Source organism: Lytechinus pictus, chromosome 1, assembly GCF_037042905.1.
Source record: "Lytechinus pictus isolate F3 Inbred chromosome 1, Lp3.0, whole genome shotgun sequence".
Taxonomy (NCBI): domain Eukaryota; kingdom Metazoa; phylum Echinodermata; class Echinoidea; order Temnopleuroida; family Toxopneustidae; genus Lytechinus; species Lytechinus pictus.
In genome coordinates, this window is record NC_087245.1 from 23,835,932 (window position 1) to 23,858,150 (window position 22,219).

General features: G+C 33.7%; 2 long non-coding RNA genes across 2 annotated transcripts; both read left to right on the forward strand.

The window, feature by feature from the left end:
* Nucleotides 1-954: 954 nt before the first annotated feature.
* LOC135153072 (uncharacterized) lies at nt 955-7,421 on the forward strand. The gene is made up of 2 exons (XR_008584358.2): nt 955-1,010; nt 2,714-7,421. It is a non-coding gene; the product is annotated as an uncharacterized LOC135153072 (long non-coding RNA).
* Nucleotides 7,422-18,241: 10,820 nt separating this feature from the next.
* On the forward strand, nt 18,242-20,701 carry LOC129259628 (uncharacterized). Its single transcript, XR_008584359.2, has 2 exons — nt 18,242-18,300; nt 18,833-20,701. It is a non-coding gene; the product is annotated as an uncharacterized LOC129259628 (long non-coding RNA).
* Nucleotides 20,702-22,219: the final 1,518 nt, after the last annotated feature.

The following is a 22,219-nucleotide window of genomic DNA, read 5'->3' on the forward strand; positions in this document are numbered from 1 at the left end:
CTCTAAATAAAGACGATATGGCTAAAAATGTGATGTACATATATGTGTATGTGCAATTTATGTTACATCGGGTTACATAATGTAAATCAGCTGACAAGTAATCAAATTCACAATTCCCAATCTAATTCTCAGGAGCTCATTTCTACAACACTATAGTTTATATACAGGCCTTGTTATGTTATGCATGGATATATATATATATATATGCCGTGTACATGTAGTATGTACATCGATAAAGCCCCTACGGATAAATGGCATTTTCTTTTATTTGATAAGATTCATTTTGCAAATATCCGTAAACTCCTAATTTAGAGGAATAAAAGCAAGCTATATGAAAGCCGCTTGCTACTGTTCAAATAGTATCGTCTAATATCTAAGAACCACAAGACGATGAAACCTACTTTTTGGTTGAAAAAGGGCACTAAAAATTGGTAAATTTGGGTAATATCACCTTTTAACTCTACAAATAATGGTTTAAAAGTACTATTTTTTGGAAAAACAAATTGCCTGCCCCGAAAAAAATATGAATAGACACCAAAAGCAGAGAAAAAGACCACCAAATAGAGAAGTTGTGGCCAAAAATGTGATTTTGGGGGTTTTGGCGACCATTTTGGATTTTGGCCCGGCACACTTTTTTCTCGGACACAAGACAAAAATGTCATTTCATGTTGAGATAAGGTAAAAGGAACAAAAAAAAAACTGTTGCCGCAGTAAAACCAAATATCACCAATTTATAGCCCACTCCTAATACCAGGCATTTTTTTCGAAAGTATAGAGGGAATTATTCATCCTCGGTTGTACTGGCAAAATCATGCCAGTCCAACCTCGGATGAGTAATTCTCGCTATACTTACTCAAAGCCTGATATATTTATTTTAGTGGATTTTGCGAATTGACGATCAGCTGCGAATTGATCATTTCATTTTGTGAGATCCATGTCATCTTCTTTTGTTGCAGGACAAGAAAAGGGCCAATGAGATCAAACAGATTGACACATGGCTGCACCCAGCGGTAAGTCCTCATAATTTATTCTTCTCCCTTGATCAAGCGTATACATTCAACGCAAAATAAAAATAAAAATTGATGGACCAAGAGTTGATAAATTTGACAAGACAGCTTTGATTTGTTACACACAAAGAAAATGTCTCATTCTACTTTCATCACTGGGGAAAAAATGTTTATCCCAGTACTTTGTTATCGTTTATTTTACTTCCCTCTTTTATTTCAAAATTTTTCTCCCGGATTTCCTGTGTTCTAATGATTTCATCGCGTTAATATGCCTATCATTTACTTTTTATGTCCGTCTGTTACCAATCTTGAGGATCATTTTACTTCCTCAGTTATTGCCCAATGCTGACAAGAATAGGCACACACATAAGTCAAGGAGATAAAGTTATATGTTCCAGGATTCAAAAGGGTGCTGTTGGACTGTTTTTGGTACGTGCTGTAGTGTCCGCCATCAATCCGATCATCAACTTAATTTGCATGCAGCTGTCAATCATCAGCCAGTCGCGTAGCACGTGCACGCATGTACAGTACACATACGTTGCACGGCTTTTGACTACATCGGAGCTGGCAGGAACATCTGGCTCTGCTGACATCACTTCACTCAGCAGAAGGAGGTGGAGCCAATTTGCCAGGATTTTCAAACAGTGCTCAGCTGAAGCATACTCAAACTGGGAGTTCTGGAGAAGCGTTGTATAATGTTGGTTTCAATAGGCAACTGGTGCTGTCTGCAGTGGGTATATCAGGGAGAAATATTGTAGAATCAACTTCAAGTACTTCATCAGTTTCTGCTCAATGTTCATTGGTCCTTGCACCCAAAAAACAGGACACTTATAGGGTGACACGACATAATTATACTTCTGCGACATTTGCTCTGGTCTTAACATCTCAGAGGGCATAGGGTTAGAGTTAGGATTGTAATATAGTTTTTTTTATTCAGAATTATGCCCAGATTAGGATTAGGGTTTATTTATTTTTGGAGGTTAGATTTTATGTTTGGCTTCACGTGCCGATGTTCTATCGGAGGAATTGTCGCCGGAGCAAATGTCGTGGAACCCACTTAAAGGTCAGATGTATATAACCAGTGTGTTGGCTCAGTTGGTAGAGCGTCCACTTCACGACCGGAAGGTCTTGCAAAGCAAACACCTGTCCTCGTATATAAAAATATAAAGATATAAGACTTGGCGCATCCACATTGGTCTTTGCGTAATGATTTACCTGACTTCTTTTCTTTATAGCGTTTGGCATTTCTTTTTATGGTAGCAGTATACTATGGCAATGAATGAGGGGAAATTGCTATGTACAATACATTTTTCTCACCTAAGGCTGACATGAGAGGTGTGGATATTGATCACAAATTCAGTAACTTTTATCATGACCATTACCCTCATTGTAACTAGTCTGCTGTGGAAACCCTTCACTCGAATTAAGGGTCTGAATGTGCAGCCTACTCATGCCTTGTGTGTTGAAACAGCAAGTTTTGTATGTGCTAGTCTTTGCATGGAGACACACTTGCTGATCAAAGTTTCAATCAGGGTCTGTGCCTGCAGACTACATTGTAACCACCATAATCATTTCAAGAATCATTAACATCTTCATCATTATCATCATCATCTTTATCATCATCATCATTATAATCCTCAACACCCACCACCACCATCAGTGTACACATCGCTGTACTATTAATAACTCATTTCATTCTTCCACAGAACCAAGAACGGATACTACCAGAGGACAAGCCTCGTGTTAGAAGGTACAAACCCCCTTCAGAGTATATGGAGAAAGAGACTGTGCTTTGACCTGCTCGACCATGCATCTTGCTTTTGTTTTTTAATTTATTATTAACTCTGCTCGTATTTATTTTAAGGGATGAGGCAATGGCAATTATGGTTTGAAGTGCCATTATGGAGCTCTTATTTTATATTTATGGCCAAATTGTAGAATATATTCATTTGGTTGTGTTTCGGGATGACAGTATTAACCCAATGAAGCACTCTCATTTGTTGTTGAAATTATTTTGCCCATGTGTTTTTAATAAGTGTACCTACATACTAATTCATGAAAATAAAAAAATCATCAACATTATTTCACTGCTGTAATCAATTTGGTTTTATGTTCTCAATTCTAATTTAATCACAGTAATAAGGTAAATGTTTGGTAATCGGCAAGCTGTCTATTCCCCTTGACTACATCATTTGTGAATTGATGCCAAGAAAATTATCCATTCCCTCTCCCCCTCCTTTCTTTGGCATAATAAAGGCGAATCAATTGGACAAACATTGAAAGAGAAAAAAGGTCTTCTGTCAAGCCAAAATTATTTGTCCACTCTGCAATGCAAGATTACTTGACAATTTTTCAAAACTTACCTTCAGATACAAAATGATCCATTTCATTATAAATTCTTTTGAGTAATTACTTCATATCTAGGGAAGATTTATTGACACTTGTTTTTGTGTTTTGTAAAATGCCTTTTATACACAGGCACAGATCGGGGGAAGGGGGGGTGTTATATTATTCCTTAATAATGAGGCAGTTGCATGGCTGTATTGCAATGAAAATAATAGAATCCTCGACTGGAATTTTTTGTAAAAAGAGGGAGTTTGAGGCCCTGTATCACATAAATTTGTGGTCAGTTGTAAATTTCAAACATCAATTATGATTGGTTGACACTGGGATGTTGAACAAACTGTATATATGCAATCCTGAATTTTATTGGCCATTCTGTAGAGGTGTCGTGGCTCAGTGGATAGTCTCTGGACTTTGAACTGCAAGGTCCTGGGTTCGAATCCCACCATGGCAATCGTGTCCTTTGGCAATGCATTTATATTCATTTATTTGTCACTCTCCACACAGGTGAATTATTGTTTTTGTAAGATTGTGATTACTGTCTTCTTTCTTGTGACAGAGCCTAGGCCATTCAAGAATATCTTGACAACTTTGATCGCTTGTTAAAACCATGCATGTTTGTTATGTTTGCATTTTACTCTTGCACGTTGAAGGACTACTACCTAGATTGTTTTATTGTCAACATTTTATCATTTACAAAATGCAAAAGAATGTGAACTTTTTTTTTGAGTGGTATACGAGCTTAAGATGTTTGTTCGAGTAGAAACCTATCGTTACAATAGACTAAATACCACCAAAATTACAGCAGGAATATCAAAGCAGAACATAATAGAACAGCATAGATTTGCTTTGTGCTCTATCGTGTTACCTCCATTTACAAAATTTGCTTCCAGGTCTCGCAACAAATTATTCGAGATTTTTGTTTCATCTGTTGCTTTCATCGCTAGCTTGACAAGGATGTTTTCAAAAGGATCAGCATGATTTTGATAGTTTGCATTTGGAGGTACAAGAAAACTTGTAATGTATATCTTGCAGTTTATACTGTGTGTCCCAGTAACACACAACCAAATATCATTACATTTTTTTTTGTACATTCATAAAATTTGATAAGTGTTGCATATTTCTAAGGCTTTGGCCCTCTCTTTAATACTGGTTAAACCATAATCATGCGATGAATGAGAATATTCCGAAGATAGGGTACCAAGAGGTCATTTGATTGGTGATATTTAAATTTTAGAAATCAAATAACATTATACTGTATAGAATTTCCTTTCTTACCCTTCATTATGAATACGTCCATCAGGAGAAATTAGCAAGGATTAGCAAAGGTCTAATTGTAATATCCACCTACTTGTATATGTCCATGATTTCATTTAACAACTTTGTTTTCACTGTCTGCATGCTGTAACATCAAATGCAGTTCATAAAGACTCTATGCCTTCCTGATTGTCAACAGAGTGGTGTGGTGACTGAAAATGAAAATCCAAACTTTGTTTGCATACATGATATAACAGGCAGTTATTTGTTTTAGTTTTTTTGTAATTATAGAAATGCATGAACCAATCTAACAAATATGCTTTGTTATTCCTACATCATTTACTCCTCTACTTAGATTTAGATTTGTAGTAAAGGGTAGATGATTAACTTTATGAAATTGTTATTTAACGCCAAGTTGATTTTGGCTACATGTACCTACTTTTCAAATGTTCACACTCATTCGTGAATTCAATTGCATCGATTAAAAGAAAAGAAGAGGACCTATGTGTTTACTTTATGAACATGCAACAATTAATGATTACAATTCAGGGGCCGGGGAACCCCCACTTTTTCCAAAGGTTAGCTATTAATCGTACGCCTGATTTTCACGATTTATTGCACATTGTAGTTAATGCAATTAATCGTTTTAAAAAGTTTTACGATGATAGCTAAGCTTATTATGGGCCACTGATTGTGATCTATGCATGATTAGCACCCCCCCCCCCTTCAAAATTGTCCCACGGCCCCTGAAATTATGATAAAGTTACATGCATGATGAAACTCAGTAATGCTTTGCTTGGATCTGGGACACTCCATAGATACATGAAACATGACAACAAATATAAGGAGTAACAAATCTTTAACGACATCTACCAGACAATACCTAAACTTAATTCTGTAAATTTTAGTATCAAATGGAGCCATTTTGTTTTAATTGTTTAATTAAAAACAAAACTGCTGCATGTAATTTAATATTTTCATTTGACATTGGTACTACCTGATATTATTGTTTTAAAAATTCATACAAATCTTACAATGGATATAATACATAAAAACGGAGGTAATGCATATATACCTCTTTTGTTAATGGCGTGTGAGATTTGATCATTGAATCAATCAAGTGCTAAAGGAGGTTATAACTAAATAATAATTTATCTCTTCATAAGTCATTCCTTGCCATGTATAAACATTTATAAAGTGTTTTGCAGTGATCATGATTTTGCAAGATTAATCCATTTATTGCAAAAGTGTTAGTTTTGTACTTTTGATAGCTCTAAAAGTATTAACAGGGCATTCAACCTGGTATTTATACTATTTTGTGTGAAGGAGAAACATAGGAATAACAGAATGGTGAACGTTTGAAAGAAATCATACCAAGAAAGAGAAGAGTATGGCTGTGTCAAACATGAGATCACTTAATCTCAAGAGAGCATATTTTTAAATCTTTCATAGAAGAAAGACATCATTTGGAGGGAACTTATGACACTTCAGCTATTCTGTGTCTTGGAGCAAACGGAGGGATTTTCCTTGGCTAACAATGAAAGTCACAATTACATCACATACATGACGAAGCCAATATGAAATCCCAATTAAAAAAAAATATTTTTAAAGAGTCATATTTCTTAATGTTTTTCCGATTTTGTTCAAACTTTTGCCTTTCTACTTCTCTATTTTTCCTTTTTACATTGAATTCCTCTTAAACCATTTTCTGACTTTGTAATGTTTTTCATTGCTTTATTTTGCTTGAGATCCAAGTATTTATTCATAGCATGTATTCATGTTATTTTAGCATACATAAATATTTTGCAGTACCACACTGTTAAAATAATTTAAACAACGCTGTTTATATGTGAATTACATAGTAGTTGTTCAAACAGTTTAGACAAGTGTTTAAAATCTTAAACAACCATGCTTAAATTATTGATGATTAAATATTTGAATTTAAACTTTGTCGTTTAAGATTTTAAACACTTGTTTAAAATTTTTTAATGACTACTCTTCAATTCACATAGTAAATAGTTGTTTAAATTATTTTAATAGTGCAGATTGAGAAAAAAAAAGTTATCATTGAAATACAATTCCCCCTAATAAACATGCTTCATTATTATTTTATATATAAGAACATTCCAATTTGCAAGAGATAAAATGTAAGCAATGTGAACTTGTAATAGCATAACGTTTGATACGAATGAAAACTAACAAATTTAGATTTTTTTTCTTAAATTGTAATATGAATTAACAAAAAAAAATAATGATAATACATGTAAACCAACAGGATAGCGATGATGAAACATAGGTACTTGTTCTTTCTACTAATATTGAAAGGAAACTAAATAAGGCTTCAATTAAATTATTTTTAAAATAATACATTTTTTATCAATTGTGAATTATGTACAGAAATACTACCACCCAGCTTCCATATTCCTGTTATTTACAAGATAATCATAATTTTGATTTGATCCATTTTGAGATATGAATTTTTTAATTAGATTGTGTATATTCACCATGTTTCCTCTCACAGTTTTAGCAACAGTAAATTATTGTGTAAATGATAGATGTTGTACATGTATTTATTATGATGTATAAATGAACTTGTGTTTAGTTTAGAAGTTTTTTATGCAAATCCAGGGACCAATTACAGCATTGATTTAGGATCATGCTAATTGAGCTATGCTGGATGAATTAAATATTCAGTATCCCATGTAAAAGATTCTGAAAAGAATTATTTATTGTATTTTGCAAGTTTTCTACAGATAATCATGTGATTATGGTGCAAAACAAAGAAATTATACTAAAACTAAAAATGAGAACAAATATTTTGTCTTATGTCTTGCTCATTTATATTTCTAAAATGCTTTAAGTTCGTGCTGTATAGATTTTTATATTGATGATAAAATCAGAAAAATTAGATAAATCTAAAATTCTAAACTTTGGCTGAAATCTTTCAAAGAACCAGTGAGCTATCGGTATTATTGATATAATTTTGAGATGTTGCATGCAAGCAGCTCCCCATGTCATACTGTACAGCATGAATTGTGTTGAATTACTTTTTTTAAAGAAAAACAAAAACGGTTTCCTATGTGTTCTATACATTTTCATATACAAGTCTTTATTTTAAAAAGTATATTCAATTATCAACACATAGTATCGTGAATGATCAAATGAAGGCAATTTGTGGATATTGCATGCCATATGGAGGGGGCTGGGGGTTTTATATTCATATAATTAGTTTTAAGCAGATTTTTCTTTTCAAGTGTAACATTGAAGTATTTTATCAAGAAAACTATTCTTCAAAATATGTGACTGTCCTACTGCTTCCAAAAACAGAATTATTATCAACATACATAAAATTGAAATCAAATCAAACACGCTTTTGTGGCAAAGTATAGCCTTCATTTACCATGAAATTAGCTATGCAGTCTATATTTTTAAAATTATGCACCATTTGGATCCAAATTTAATTGTTTTTGTCTTGCCTGCAAAATCAGAGCGAGAATATTATATATGCCGCTTTTCCGACAGCGGGGGCAGCGTCGTCAACATTGAAATCTTAACCCTAAAAGGACTGGGCTATTTGAGATGTATTGAGGAGGGGGGGGGGGGGTGATGATGGCCCCCCTCCTGATCTCGGCTGCCGTTTGCGCGATCGCGCCGAAATTTGGCACTCGTAACTTAAAAAGTATATGGACCTAGTTAATGAAACTTGGATATAAGGGTAATCAAGTATTACTGAACATCCTGCCTGAGATTCAGGCCACGTGACCTTGAGTTTCATTGTTGATCGTATAGGGATGAATTTACAAGGGATTGCATTGAACCTAAAGTGCAATTATTCACGCCAATCAAATGTTAGATCTTGTGTTACGGGGCCCCAATTCACTTGAAGGTACATTTATTGAATAAGCCCATATCACTTTACAGGGGCACTTCATGCAACTAGAAGGGCTTTCTGTATATATTCACATGGGGAAGGAGAGCTAGGGATGTGCCACCTGTTATTTTGTTGCTATAACCATATGGCTATATGGGAGTGGTACATCTTTCGTTTTACCTATGAGGCGCCGAATGTACCAATATTATATAGAACAATTATTTGTTATATAATCATTATTTATTAAATAATAACTATTATTTATATATAATTTACATTTTATTTGTAAATAACTACTATTATATAAAATATCATTTCTAATTATTTATATATAATTCCAAGTAATACTTCATTATTTGTAAATAATAATAGTTCGACATTCCATTATTTATAAATAATGATTATTTGTTTTTCATTATTTATAAATAATGATTATTTGTTTTTCATTATTTATGAATAATGATTATTTGTTTTTCATTATTTATAAATAATGATTATTTGTTTTTCATTATTTATAAATAATGATTATTTGTTTTTCATTATTTACAAATAATGATTATTTGTTTTTCATTATTTATAAATAATGATTATTTGTTTTTCATTATTTATAAATAATGATTATTTGTTTTTCATTATTTATAAATAATGATTATTTGTTTTTCATTATTTACAAATAATGATTATTTGTTTTTCATTATTTATAAATAATGATTATTTGTTTTTCATTATTTATAAATAATTTGTTGAGTTTTCCATTATTTATAAATAATGATTATTTGTTAAATAATGAAAACGTCTACTTCATTATTTATAAATAATTTTTTCGAGTGCACCATTATTCTCATTATTTATAAATAATCATTATTTAATGTTCGAGTTTTCCATTATTTATAAATAAAGATTATTTGTTAAATAATGAAATATCTACTTCATTATTTATAAATAATAATTTTGTTTCAATATCCCATTATTTATAAATAATCATTATTTATAAACAATTTTTACAGTTTGCCATTATATACAAATAATCATTATTTATATACAAATAACCATTATTTATTAAATAATGCCATTATTTATTAAATAATGCCATTATTTATTAAATAATGCCATTATTTATTAAATAATGCCATTATTTATTAAATAATGGAAAACTCGCTATAACATGCAAATGTGGGACCGCCCATGATATGAATATTCATGATGCGATTTCCTTTTTCGTGATTTTTCTTCACAAATTTTTGTCCACTTCCTCTTCATAATGACATTTCTTGAAGCAATTTTCTAGGGATATGGTCTGATTGTAATATTCTTCATTTTCTATATAACTTCGTCTTCGTAGAAATATCAAAAAGTGTAATTTTATACGATTTTTCCTACAGTTCACAATCCCCATAGGCGCGCGTGTACGGTAGGGACAACCGGTGATTCGACGGAGTGCTCTTCATCGAAATACTACGTTGGTTGGTCCCCGGAAGTGGCGGGCGGAATTTAGCCCGAATCCTCGATGGAAGTCGATCAAGTGCATATGAGCTGAGAGAGTGAAATATCAGTGTACTTGCATGTACAGGCCCTTCTACTTTTTATAAATATTTCTTGTTGCTTTTTTTGTTAAGTTAATTTTTCCTGGTGTAGAGATAAGTTTCAGTTCTAATAATGCACTTCAAATACATTTTGGAGTGTCTGTTTGGGGCGATTTTACCCTAGCCCCAAAATGCTCGCAACGACAATACGGGGGCATGATGACCCCTAAATTTTTAAAAACTTATTTTTCTATTGAAAATTATCACAAAATTCATCAAAAGTGTGCACGAAAGCCTTCGTATTTCACTTTTAAAACTCCAAAAAGTGCCCAAATGACAAGCTTGGTCGCTTCGCTGTGTCGCTTTCAACTTGAGAACGTTTACGCGTCTGCTTCCCCCCCCCCCCTCCTCCGAAAGAAATTCTGTATACGGCCATGCTCTAAAGAGCCTGGCACATTGATTTATGTATACTTTCATTTTCATTATTTTTATCTCATTATCAACATGGCCTTACGCAGAATTTTTTCCAGGGGGGCCGGGGCCGGAGCATGACGCGCGTAAACTTTCTCAAAAAAATCTTGAAAGCGAGACAGCCACGGGACCAAGCCGAAATGACAAGCTTGGTCGCTTCGCTGTCTCGCTTTCAACTTGAGAACGTTTACGCGCGTCTGCCCCCACCCCCCGAAAGAAATTCTGTGAACGGCCATGCTCAAAAGAGCATATGGCACATTGATTTATATGTACTTTTCATTTTCATTATTTTTATCACATTATCATCATGGCCTTACACAGAATTTTTACCGGGGGGGGGGGGGGGGAGCAGCTAGGACGCGCGTTAAGTTTCTCAAAAAAATCTTGAAAGCGAGACAGCGACGCGACCAAGCTCAAATGACAAGCTTGGTCGCTTCGCTTTTTCAAGATTTTTATGAGAAAGTTTACGCGCGTCCTGCTCCCCCCACCCCCCCCCCCCCGGAAAAAATTCTGCGTAAGGCCATGATGATAATGAGATAAAAATAATGAAAATGAAGTATACATAAATCAATGTGCCAGGCTCTTTAGAGCATGGCCGTATACAGAATTTCTTTCGGAGGAGGGGGGGGGGGGGAAGCAGACGCGTAAACTTTCTCAAGTTGAAAGCGACACAGCGAAGCGACCAAGCTTGTCATTTGGGCACTTTTTGGAGTTTTAAAAGTGAAATACGAAGGCTTTCGTGCACACTTTTGGTGAATTTTGTGATAATTTTCAATAGAAAAATAAGTTTTTAAAAAATTAGGGGTCATCATGCCCCCGTATTGTCGTTGCGAGCATTTTGGGGCCAGGGTGAAATCGCCCCAAACGCCTCAAACAGACACTCCAAAATGTATTTGAAGTGCATTATTAGAACTGAAACTTATCTCTACACCAGGAAAAATTAACTTAACAAAAAAAGCAACAAGAAATATTTATAAAAAGTAGAAGGGCCTGTACAAGTACACTGATATTTCACTCTCTCAGCTCATATGCACTTGATCGACTTCCATCGATGATTCGGGCTAAATTCCGCCCGCCACTTCCGGGGACCAACCAACGTAGTATTTCGATGAAGAGCACTCCGTCGATTCACCGGTTGTCCCTACCGTACACGCGCGCCTATGGGGATTGTGAACTGTAGGAAAAATCGTACAAAATTACACTTTTTGATATTTCTACGAAGACGAAGTTATATAGAAAATGAAGAATATTACAATCAGACCATATCCCTAGAAAATTGCTTCAAGAAATGTCATTATGAAGAGGAAATGGACAAAAATTTGTGAAGAAAAATCACGAAAAAGGAAATCGCATCATGAATATTCATATCATGGGCGGTCCCACATTTGCATGTTATAGCGAGTTTTCCATTATTTAATAAATAATGGCATTATTTAATAAATAATGGCATTATTTAATAAATAATGGCATTATTTAATAAATAATGGCATTATTTAATAAATAATGGTTATTTGTATATAAATAATGATTATTTGTATATAATGGCGAACTGTAAAAATTGTTTATAAATAATGATTATTTATAAATAATGGGATATTGAAACAAAATTATTATTTATAAATAATGAAGTAGATATTTCATTATTTAACAAATAATCTTTATTTATAAATAATGGAAAACTCGAACATCAAATAATGATTATTTATAAATAATGAGAATAATGGTGCACTCGAAAAAATTATTTATAAATAATGAAGTAGACGTTTTCATTATTTAACAAATAATCATTATTTATAAATAATGGAAAACTCAACAAATTATTTATAAATAATGAAAAACAAATAATCATTATTTATAAATAATGAAAAACAAATAATCATTATTTATAAATAATGAAAAACAAATAATCATTATTTATAAATAATGAAAAACAAATAATCATTATTTGTAAATAATGAAAAACAAATAATCATTATTTATAAATAATGAACAACAAATAATCATTATTTATAAATAATGAAAAACAAATAATCATTATTTGTAAATAATGAAAAACAAATAATCATTATTTATAAATAATGAAAAACAAATAATCATTATTTATAAATAATGAAAAACAAATAATCATTATTTATAAATAATGGAATGTCGAACTATTATTATTTACAAATAATGAAGTATTACTTGGAATTATATATAAATAATTAGAAATGATATTTTATATAATAGTAGTTATTTACAAATAAAATGTAAATTATATATAAATAATAGTTATTATTTAATAAATAATGATTATATAACAAATAATTGTTCTATATAATATTGGTACATTCGGCGCCTCATATTTACCCTTTAGGGTGCACAGAGTCGTTTTCCAGTGACGGATCTTCAACCGGTAAGATAATGCAGTCCTAAAGTTCCCTTGATGTGTCATTGTTGATAAATGCATGGTTGTATGATATTGCATGAGTGTGCATTATTGCAAAATAAAAAGAACACGACAGGGTGTTTGAATCCATCAGAAAAAAATGCTCTCACATTTTGAATACTATTGATATTATTATTTTATTCAACATAATCAAACATATGAGATTGAACAATGAATTGAAAAATATTGGCTTGTTTAAACCATCATTCAGAATTTTAATCGATGATTGCCCAAGCAATCAATGCTGATCAAGAACATTGAATTGGCAAGATTGACATTAGCTCCTAAACTCGACATCATTTTGCTGTTTTTGTTCCCACATAACTGTTCAAGCAGTGTCTCTCGATTTACTCCTCCCACTTTCCTATATAGTCCGCCATCCCGGCCACCATCCCATTCTGTCCCCTCTCTCCCCCTCACGGTCTTCTCTGTCCCAATCAAGAGACACAATTAATTGTATGATTGATCGTTACTTTTTTGTTGAGTGTGATTATACTCATCATATCAGCAGTATGATTATAATGTATCTATTATGCTGTGTGGTTGATGTACCCATGCAGTGTTTTTCAGCAACCTTGGTTTCTTCATGTTTGTTTCTTTCCTTTTCTTTCTTTCTTTCTTTTATTTTTCTTTCTATCTTTTCTTTCTTTCCTTTTTTCTTATTTTTTCTTTCTTTCTTTTTTTTTCTTTCTTTCTTTCTTAAATTCTTTTTTCTTTCTTTCTTTCTTTCTCAAATTCTTTTCTTTCTCTCTCTCTCTTTCTTTCTTTATTTCTCTCTTTCTTTCTGTCTTTCTTTCTTTCTCTCTTTCTTTCTTTCTTTCTGTCTTTCTATCTTTCTTTCAACTGATTGTTTTTATTATATCTATTATAATCTTCCCAGTGTGGTAGCTTCATGAAAAAAATTGCTTCGATGATTTCGATTTACATTTTTGCCTGATGTTACGTTGGTAACAATGATGGTTTTTACAATGTTACTTAAAGGAGAATGAAACCCTTGAAACCAGCTGAATCCATATCAAAGAGAAAAATCAAAGAAACATATTGTTGAAAGTTTGAGGAAGATTGAATGAATAATAAGAAAGTTATGAGCATTTGAATATTGAGATCACTAATGCCATGTAGATCCTCCCATTGGCAATGCGACCAAGATCTGTGATGTCACACACGTACAACTCCCTCATTGCTTTAGTACTTATTTCACTTATATTCTCACTTTTATAGAATCTATCACAAGGTGAGGTGTTCTCTTTATGAGAAGACAAGTACAGAGGTTTCACAACATTATATCATTGACGAATCGTTTGTCATATGATTAGAATGAGCAAAAAGAGATGTTTTGGGGTATATTTTCAGTGTCCAAAAGGGGAGAGTTGTTCATCTGTGATATCATAGATCTTGGTTGCGTTGCCAATGGGAGGATCTCCATAGCATTAGTGATCTCGACATTCAAATGCTCATAACTCTTCTATTGCTAGTCCTATTTTACTCAAACTTTTGTTGATCTTATTCTTTGATTTTTCTGCTTTCACAAAAGCTAACTTGCTCCAAGAGTTTCATTCTCCTTTAAGACTTCGTTTACAGGTCAGCTCCCATTTAGTTAGCAAAGCGAATATTGATTTGACAGTGATAATAGATGTACAGTGTGTAAAAAATAAAATAATATAAAATTTAGAGGACATGAATTATATTACACAGACATTGCATGTGCACTTGCACAATGATGTCGACTTTCCATGTAAGTCGAGTAATCGGCCTATCTTTTAGACCAGGGGAGCGTTTCATCAACACTTTTCGTCTGACAGGTTGTCACATCTGACAATTTTCCTTGATTTGTATTGGCTTAGAAGCACAGTTACTATGGTAACTAGCTGTCGGATAAAATGAGACTTATCTGATAAAACGTCTGATAGCCTAAATCCTGCATGAAATGCTTCCCTTAACTCATATTATAATCGAGCACAGGTCTCTAATACACGAATTTCATTGGTTAAAAATCAAGTTGTGTTTGATTTTTAGGAGTTCCGTTTGATTGCAACCCTTCATGCAATTGGGTCTCTGATCATACACGTGTTAAGGCCACCGCACATCTTACGACTGGTCCACGATCCGAATTCGGGGGAGCGTTTCATGAAAGGACTTGTCAGACGTTTCATCCGACAAGTCCTATTTTATCCGACAGTTACCATAGTAACATTGCTTATCAGCCAATCAAAATCAAGGAAAGTTGTCAGATCTGACATGTCGGACAAAAATGTTGATGAATCGCTCCCCAGGGGGATTGCATTTTGTTATTTTTTTCTGAAAAATCAATGTGAATGGAGAGTATATTTATATTTAAGGTTCAAATTAACTGAAAGAATACTAATACAACAGTTTTAGATAATTGCAGCCTTTATTTTGGAGTAATAAGGCCATATAGTTTCAAATCGTACGATTGCTATATGACGTCACTACACAGCAAAAACTGCGGCGTTAACCGGTGCACATAGAGGACCACACCAGTGATTTTACACCGGTGTTAAATTGACAGTGTTAGTTTAGCACCTATAGGTGTTATTGCAACACCTTTGGCTGTTACATGTACACTCTTTGGTGTTATATTCAATCTCTAGGGTATAATCTTAACACCAGAGGGTGTGGTCCTCTATTAACACCCACTGGTGTTAGTTTTAACACCAGTTTTTACAGTGTACGACTAGTTATTATATTCGCTTTTATTCTAATTGGGATAATATCATAGTAACAGATTTAAACATAGGCATTCATACGATGTATTAATATTTCACAGAAAGATATTCCAAGTATGAATATTAGAATCAAATTCTACTAAGTTTATTCCAAAATCGGGTCGCAGACCAATCGTAAGTTGTGCGATGGCCTTTATAGAATTTCTCTTCAAAGTGATTTTTCACAAGTCGTACCGATCTATGTGACCCCAAGATTAGATTTAGGCAAAGTTTCATTTTGCATTACAATTTTAATTCGTTAGAATATGACAGAGCACCCCCAGCTTTTCAATGATAGGCTTACCTAATAAGTACTTGTAAATAATGGCATCGTACTTTACTCAATTAATTGATGTTAAAGACAGCATATTTACTTTTGAAAATGAGAACTTATTCAGTCGTCACCCGAAGCATAGGCAAACTTCACAAATAAAATAAAAATAGCCTGATCTATAAGGCTGAAAGATAAAACTTGTACTACAAAAGCACTAGACTCCGAACAGCCCTTACAGAGATTGCTTTTCTTGACCAGTGAAGTAAAATAACGCGAAATCGTCATTACGGTGTAGCGTTAATTTCGGTGAAAGTTACGTAATCTTCGCACACCGAATTCGCAGAGCGGCAGCATGGTCGAGTGATTTTTGTAGCCTGTTATTAGTCGTTTTGTGCGTATTTGACACACAAGCTTACACCGTGCGATGATGCACACAGCACCCGCACTCTTGACCGAAGAGCCGACCCAACAACTTACACACAAACTAAGGCCTATACCTCGGGTATCTCTCCTTCCATGCACACACCAGTTAGCTCCATGCACACACCAAACCCCATCTCCCCGATATACACATGATGCATGTAATGATAAGCATGATAAGAGAGAATTGAGAGGAATTAGGGAAATTGTTCTCTGACCATCGTGATCATTGTGAATGTAGGCCTACAAAAATGACCACGGGACCACGGGACCATAAGCCAGTACCAAATTATTCACCGTTTCCCCCTTTTCTGCACTTAACAGTCATTATAAAGCCAAAGGAACAATCAGGGATATTATATGATTCATGCGATATTGGACAAGTCATATAAGTTTTATAATTTCATCATGTTCATCTGTTTTGTAATTGATGATTCTGATCCTTCACTGTGTCACTGTCAGTGAACTGCATCAAGGACTCATCATTTTTATATAGTTTTTACTGGTTTTTATTGTACATGTCATCTTATGTTCCCGTTGCTATCACCTCTGAATATTAATACTAACGCAAATAATCTTCAATATCACCATAGAGCTATTATACCCGCTATTATAGCTTTATGATATCACTGTAGTAGTACGACGTTGTGTCCATATCAGTACACTACGTGTAGAATGAAAGTTCACATATCGGATACAAAAGTTTACGTGAATGACGGCTGTCATGAACGCCTATCAGTCGTTTTATTCAGCTCGGCAAAACTGATGTACATGTTCTTTTGCTAATTTATAACAAAATGGCACGGTAAAAATCTAATCGGCACGGATAGATCGGATGCTAATAAAGTTGAAAAACAAAGTATCGTAGTTTGCGGAAATCCTTTTGCTTTGGGACAAATCGCCGGGAAGGGAAAGAAGGGGGAAGAGCTCGTGTAATCGTTCGCTCTCGCCTGTTTCTCATAGGCTTACGTGCAAATCTATGTGAACCGCTGGCAATGTGCAGCGCTCTCGCTGTTATCGATTCACTGTGGTGACCTCATTTTATTACATGTTTGCGTAATGACGATTTCGCGTGATTTTACTACACTGTTGACTAACTCATAAGTTTCCATTAATTCAGTTCAATTAAATGTTTAACTCGATTCCAATAATCACTTTACCAATTTTACCAAAACTCCGATGGGGGATTTCAGTTAACAACGGGTGGTGTCAGTGATATGAGTTAAAACAAATTTTTAATAAAAAATGATACAATTTCTCTTTCATATTCTGGTCATCTATAATCTTAAACGAATGAGCGCTCCAAATTATAATACCTTTATAACCATCTGTATTAAATAAAAAAAATATTCATCCTGAATATGATACGTCACGGTTTCACTTAAGGAAAAATTTCATTTTATGTCTGGAATGAAAAAAGTAGAGCACTTTTTAAACAACACCAGTTTTTAGTTCAATCACCAGGATGTAATTTTAGCACCGACTGGTATCACTCTTTAGACCTCAGTTTTGCAATATTGTCACCTTTTATAATTAAGACTCCATTTCTCTCTGATTTGCACCATTAATTTTAGTTCGAGGAGTAGCATTTTTTTTGGGACCTATATTAATCTAGGTCCTACTGCGAAACGAAAACTTGTAGGCCTAATAACTGCTTTTCGAGTTACTAGTAATAAGGACGCATAACCTCTTGCAAGCTTATTTCATGTGTGTTCAATTTCACATCAGCTTGTTTTTATCCCTTATTGTGTTTTGTTTTGTTCGTTTTTGTTTTCTCATGATCTGACTATATAAATTTTACTTTACTTTATCACGTGGTAATCAGTCCATTTGTGGTGCTGAGGTTGGAAATTCCGATCCCCTGGCGGAATAAATCATGAAATCTTTAATAATTTTATGAAACATTATTCACTTTGTTCTTGTTTCATATAGAAGCCTGCAGGTGATGTTAGAGAGCTATGAAGGCAGAGATACGGAACAGTAAGTAGATTGTAATTTTATCAAACCATTTCAACAATAAATTGATTTATATTGGGAATATGTGTGCACCATTTATTATTTTTATCATTCACCTTAAAAACCTATTCTAAAGTCGGCTGAAGGAAGGAAGGTATATAAAGGAGGGAAGAAAGAAAGAAAAAGAAGAGATAAGTTTGTTTTTTTAAGACAGAAAAGTAATTACTTATAAAAATACCAAGTTCAAAACAATCAGATTTGTTACAGAAATGAGTAGCAAAAACATAAAAGATTTTTATAATGAGTTTGGCGGAAACGGATACGAATTTTAAAGAACAGGAAATGACTTCAAGAAAATGTTTCAAGCAGAAACCATGCAATCACCACTATTCGTTAACTCAGCTCTAAGTCCGTTACACTATGGTTTATCTTTTATTTTTGGAAATATACAGCTAAATTAATTTTTTTAATTAATAGTATATAAGAATTGACATTGTTACGCTTATTTATATGTTTAACTTTATGTTGTATTTTTCTTTCTCTCATCGGCCAACAGCCTTCTGCAATGGTGGGATAAATCTACGGAGGAGGAAACTCGCCCTGAAGCTGAGGAATCATTGTGATTATGCCTCAATTCGACAAGTTTATGCCTCAAATCGTTCCCTGGAATAAAAATTATAAAAGAGAATGTCATATTGACTACTAATTGTTATCGTAGTCCTGTCAGCATGGTCAGAGACGGAGATTTTTTTTCTTGTATAAGGGGGCAGAAAACACCAGAACAACTTTTTGAATTGGAATAAAAATCGATTTAAGCCTTGGATATGCAACTAATAAGTAAAATGCGCAAATATTCCAACTTTTTTCCCTGTAGGGCTTTTTTTTTACATCATAGATTCGCCAAAGCGTAATTGCGAATTGCGTGGAAATATGCCCTCCTCCATCTTTGAATTCGCTAAGTGAATTCAAAAACACAAATGAAATAAAATATTAATAAAGTTGTGTTTGTTTTTTTGTTAATTTATTTTTACCCGATATACGCTCAGCTTTTTAAGTATTTACTTTTTAATTTTCTGTTAGAAGAAATGTATACGAGATATATTAATTTCTTAATCATGCGATGTTTCGACATAATTCCCAATAGATTTCATTAGAAAAAAAAACAAATTTAAGGTAAATGATTTTGTATTTTGTTTATATTGGTTACGGATACACGAATCAGTCAGTATTCAAACTTTTTTTTAATGAATTCATATTGTTTTATTTGCTATAATATTGATTGACCACAGCTCACATTAGGGTGGACCTGGCCTTGAAATCAATCATTAAATCATTGAAATCACGATAAGATTGGAAAGCAGTTTGTTAAATGCTACATTAATTTTGTACATGCTTAATTATTTCAAGCTTTGCTTTTCCATTTTCAATCAATAAATAGCGTTCGCTTATCAAGTTTGTGCAATAGAATGTTTTTTTTACTCTGTTTGTTAGAAAATGGAAAGGAAAAATTAATTTCCTAATTAGTTCAAATGCATTGATTGATTGATTTTTGTTATCTATTGGATTGAAAAAAATATATATTTGTATATTAGAGCAATATATTAATAGAACCAAAGGGGTCTTCTTTATTATAGGAATATCGTCATCATCAACATCATCATCATCATCACCATCATAACCTTTATCACTGTTGTTGTCGTCATCATTACCGTCATCGTTGTCATGTCATCATCATTTGAATGATTTTATTTTATTTCATTTTCTAATTTCAACTTAAGTACATTCCGTTGGTATTCAAAACGTTTGAAAGGAATAGGTGAATTTAGGTGATAGCCTACTAAAATATCAATGAGGACCCCGATGGACCCCCATGCAGGGGCCGCGGAACCGGGGGGGGGGGGGCTGGGGGGGCTTCAGCCCCCCCCCCCCCCCACTTTTTTCCAAAACCGTGTACAAAAACGTAAAAATGACCATATGATTGTGATTTTTAGCATGGTCAGCCCCCCCCTCCACTTTTGGCTCAGCCCCCCCACTTTGAAAACCGTTCCGCGGCCCCTGCCATGGACTCATGTCTTATGGAACACTCTCTCAATAACTCATTGACAAATTTTGGCATTGTCTATTCTATGAAGAGGGTAAAATCGAGATTTAAAAAATCATGTTGTGCTTGTAGTCGTGTTAATTTCGTTTGAGAGCTATGTATGATAATGATAGTAAGCAAAAAACAAACACAAACCCATTCCCTTAACAAACTGTGTTCAAAGAAAAACGATTTTTTTTCTTGAATATAATATCATGTATTATATAATAATACATACAGGCCCCGAAACCGGTCCCATAATGGGCCCCATTGCACACTGTTAATTTGTATTTAATTTGTCTGTTTTAATTTAAAATGAATAAAACTTTTTATAATTTAAAGGTAGATATATTAAACAAACCTGTTTTGTCATTTTGTATCGTCGCTTTAAGTGAATGCATACATGCGTACATCATCACACCTAAGACTGAGTTGGCTAAAAAAAAAAAAAGATGCGGAGGTAATATTGTATGGTAAGCCTACAGGATCATACCCACGTGCATTCTGTTCATGCTTACAAAAAGTATATTAGTAGAGCGGATTAGCCGAACAATTGTGCAAATTATGACTAAAGCATGAAACTTTCACAAGTACTAGTATATGCCGTAAGATTAATTTTAAAGATGGGAGGTAAATTTATAAATGCCATTTTCGGCCGTTGCCATGGCAACGGATTAATTTCTCAAAAAATAACATACATTCCCATGTAAATGGTAAATAAACATGATATAGATGACCAAAATGATAAATTCAGGCTCCCAATTGAATACTAATGAAATTTAGAAATATTCAAGATCACCAAGATAGTTCCAATTGGTCCGTTGCCATGGCAACGGCTTGTTTTTCCCCAGAAAAATACAAATTTTGATGAAGCTGAAAATTTTAATTAAAGCTGAAAATTTTGATATTTCGATCTGAAAAAAAAATTGAGTGTAATTAATGGACGTTTTTTAATAAAGAACAAGATATATATCCAACAAAAGATTATTGCAAATCAAAGTGGGAGTTCTTTTTGGGCTTAGAACTGAAAACGGGACATTCACCTATTTAATCATGAAAGTATGGGTTTTTGCTACAGAAATGATGCGAGCGCGAAGCGCGAGCTGAAATTTTTTTATATTCTAATCTTTAAAAGCGGACATTTTGAGCACGATTTTAGATGAAGAACAAGTTGTGTATCTCAATCTCGCTTGCTGATTTCTGTGTAACATTACAATCTTATTTTATTTTTTGCACATGCGGAATTATTGGGGGGGGGGGCAAAACGATATGTTTGCCCCCCCCCCCAATATTTTCATTGGTGGGGCGATCGCCCCCCAGGATCGACGCCTCTGGATGGATACCCATCCTGCTTGATGACCCAATGTGCTTAGATATGTCAACATTTTAGGTCAAAAATTCTCCTGCCTTGTTAGATACTGTTTGTAAGAAAAATTAAGATGTACTTAAAACTACAGACTTTAGTGTAGAATACCCCGGCCATACACAAAAATATAAACAACAACTTTTAAATTATTCGGGTGAAAATATTTTTACGCCCCCCGGCCCCTAAATCTTTATGCTTCCGCCGCCAATGCAGCTAGAGAACGCCGGCCGTGACCAGGGGCATTTTTTTTAAGAAAAAAAATTGGCACTTACACGACTTGGTATCACCTAATATAAATCGGGTCCTTTTCCAATGAAAGGGGCACAGTACCGTATGGGTACTAGTATTCAACCCGGCATAATTCAAAGATTTTGACATATTCCCCAAAATATTTAGAAATAGGGAATTTATCTTAATTTCATACCATTGTTATTTCCAGGGTAATCTGTTGTCGATATTTTCTTTGTCAATCTGTCGACTGTATGCGCGGAGGATCG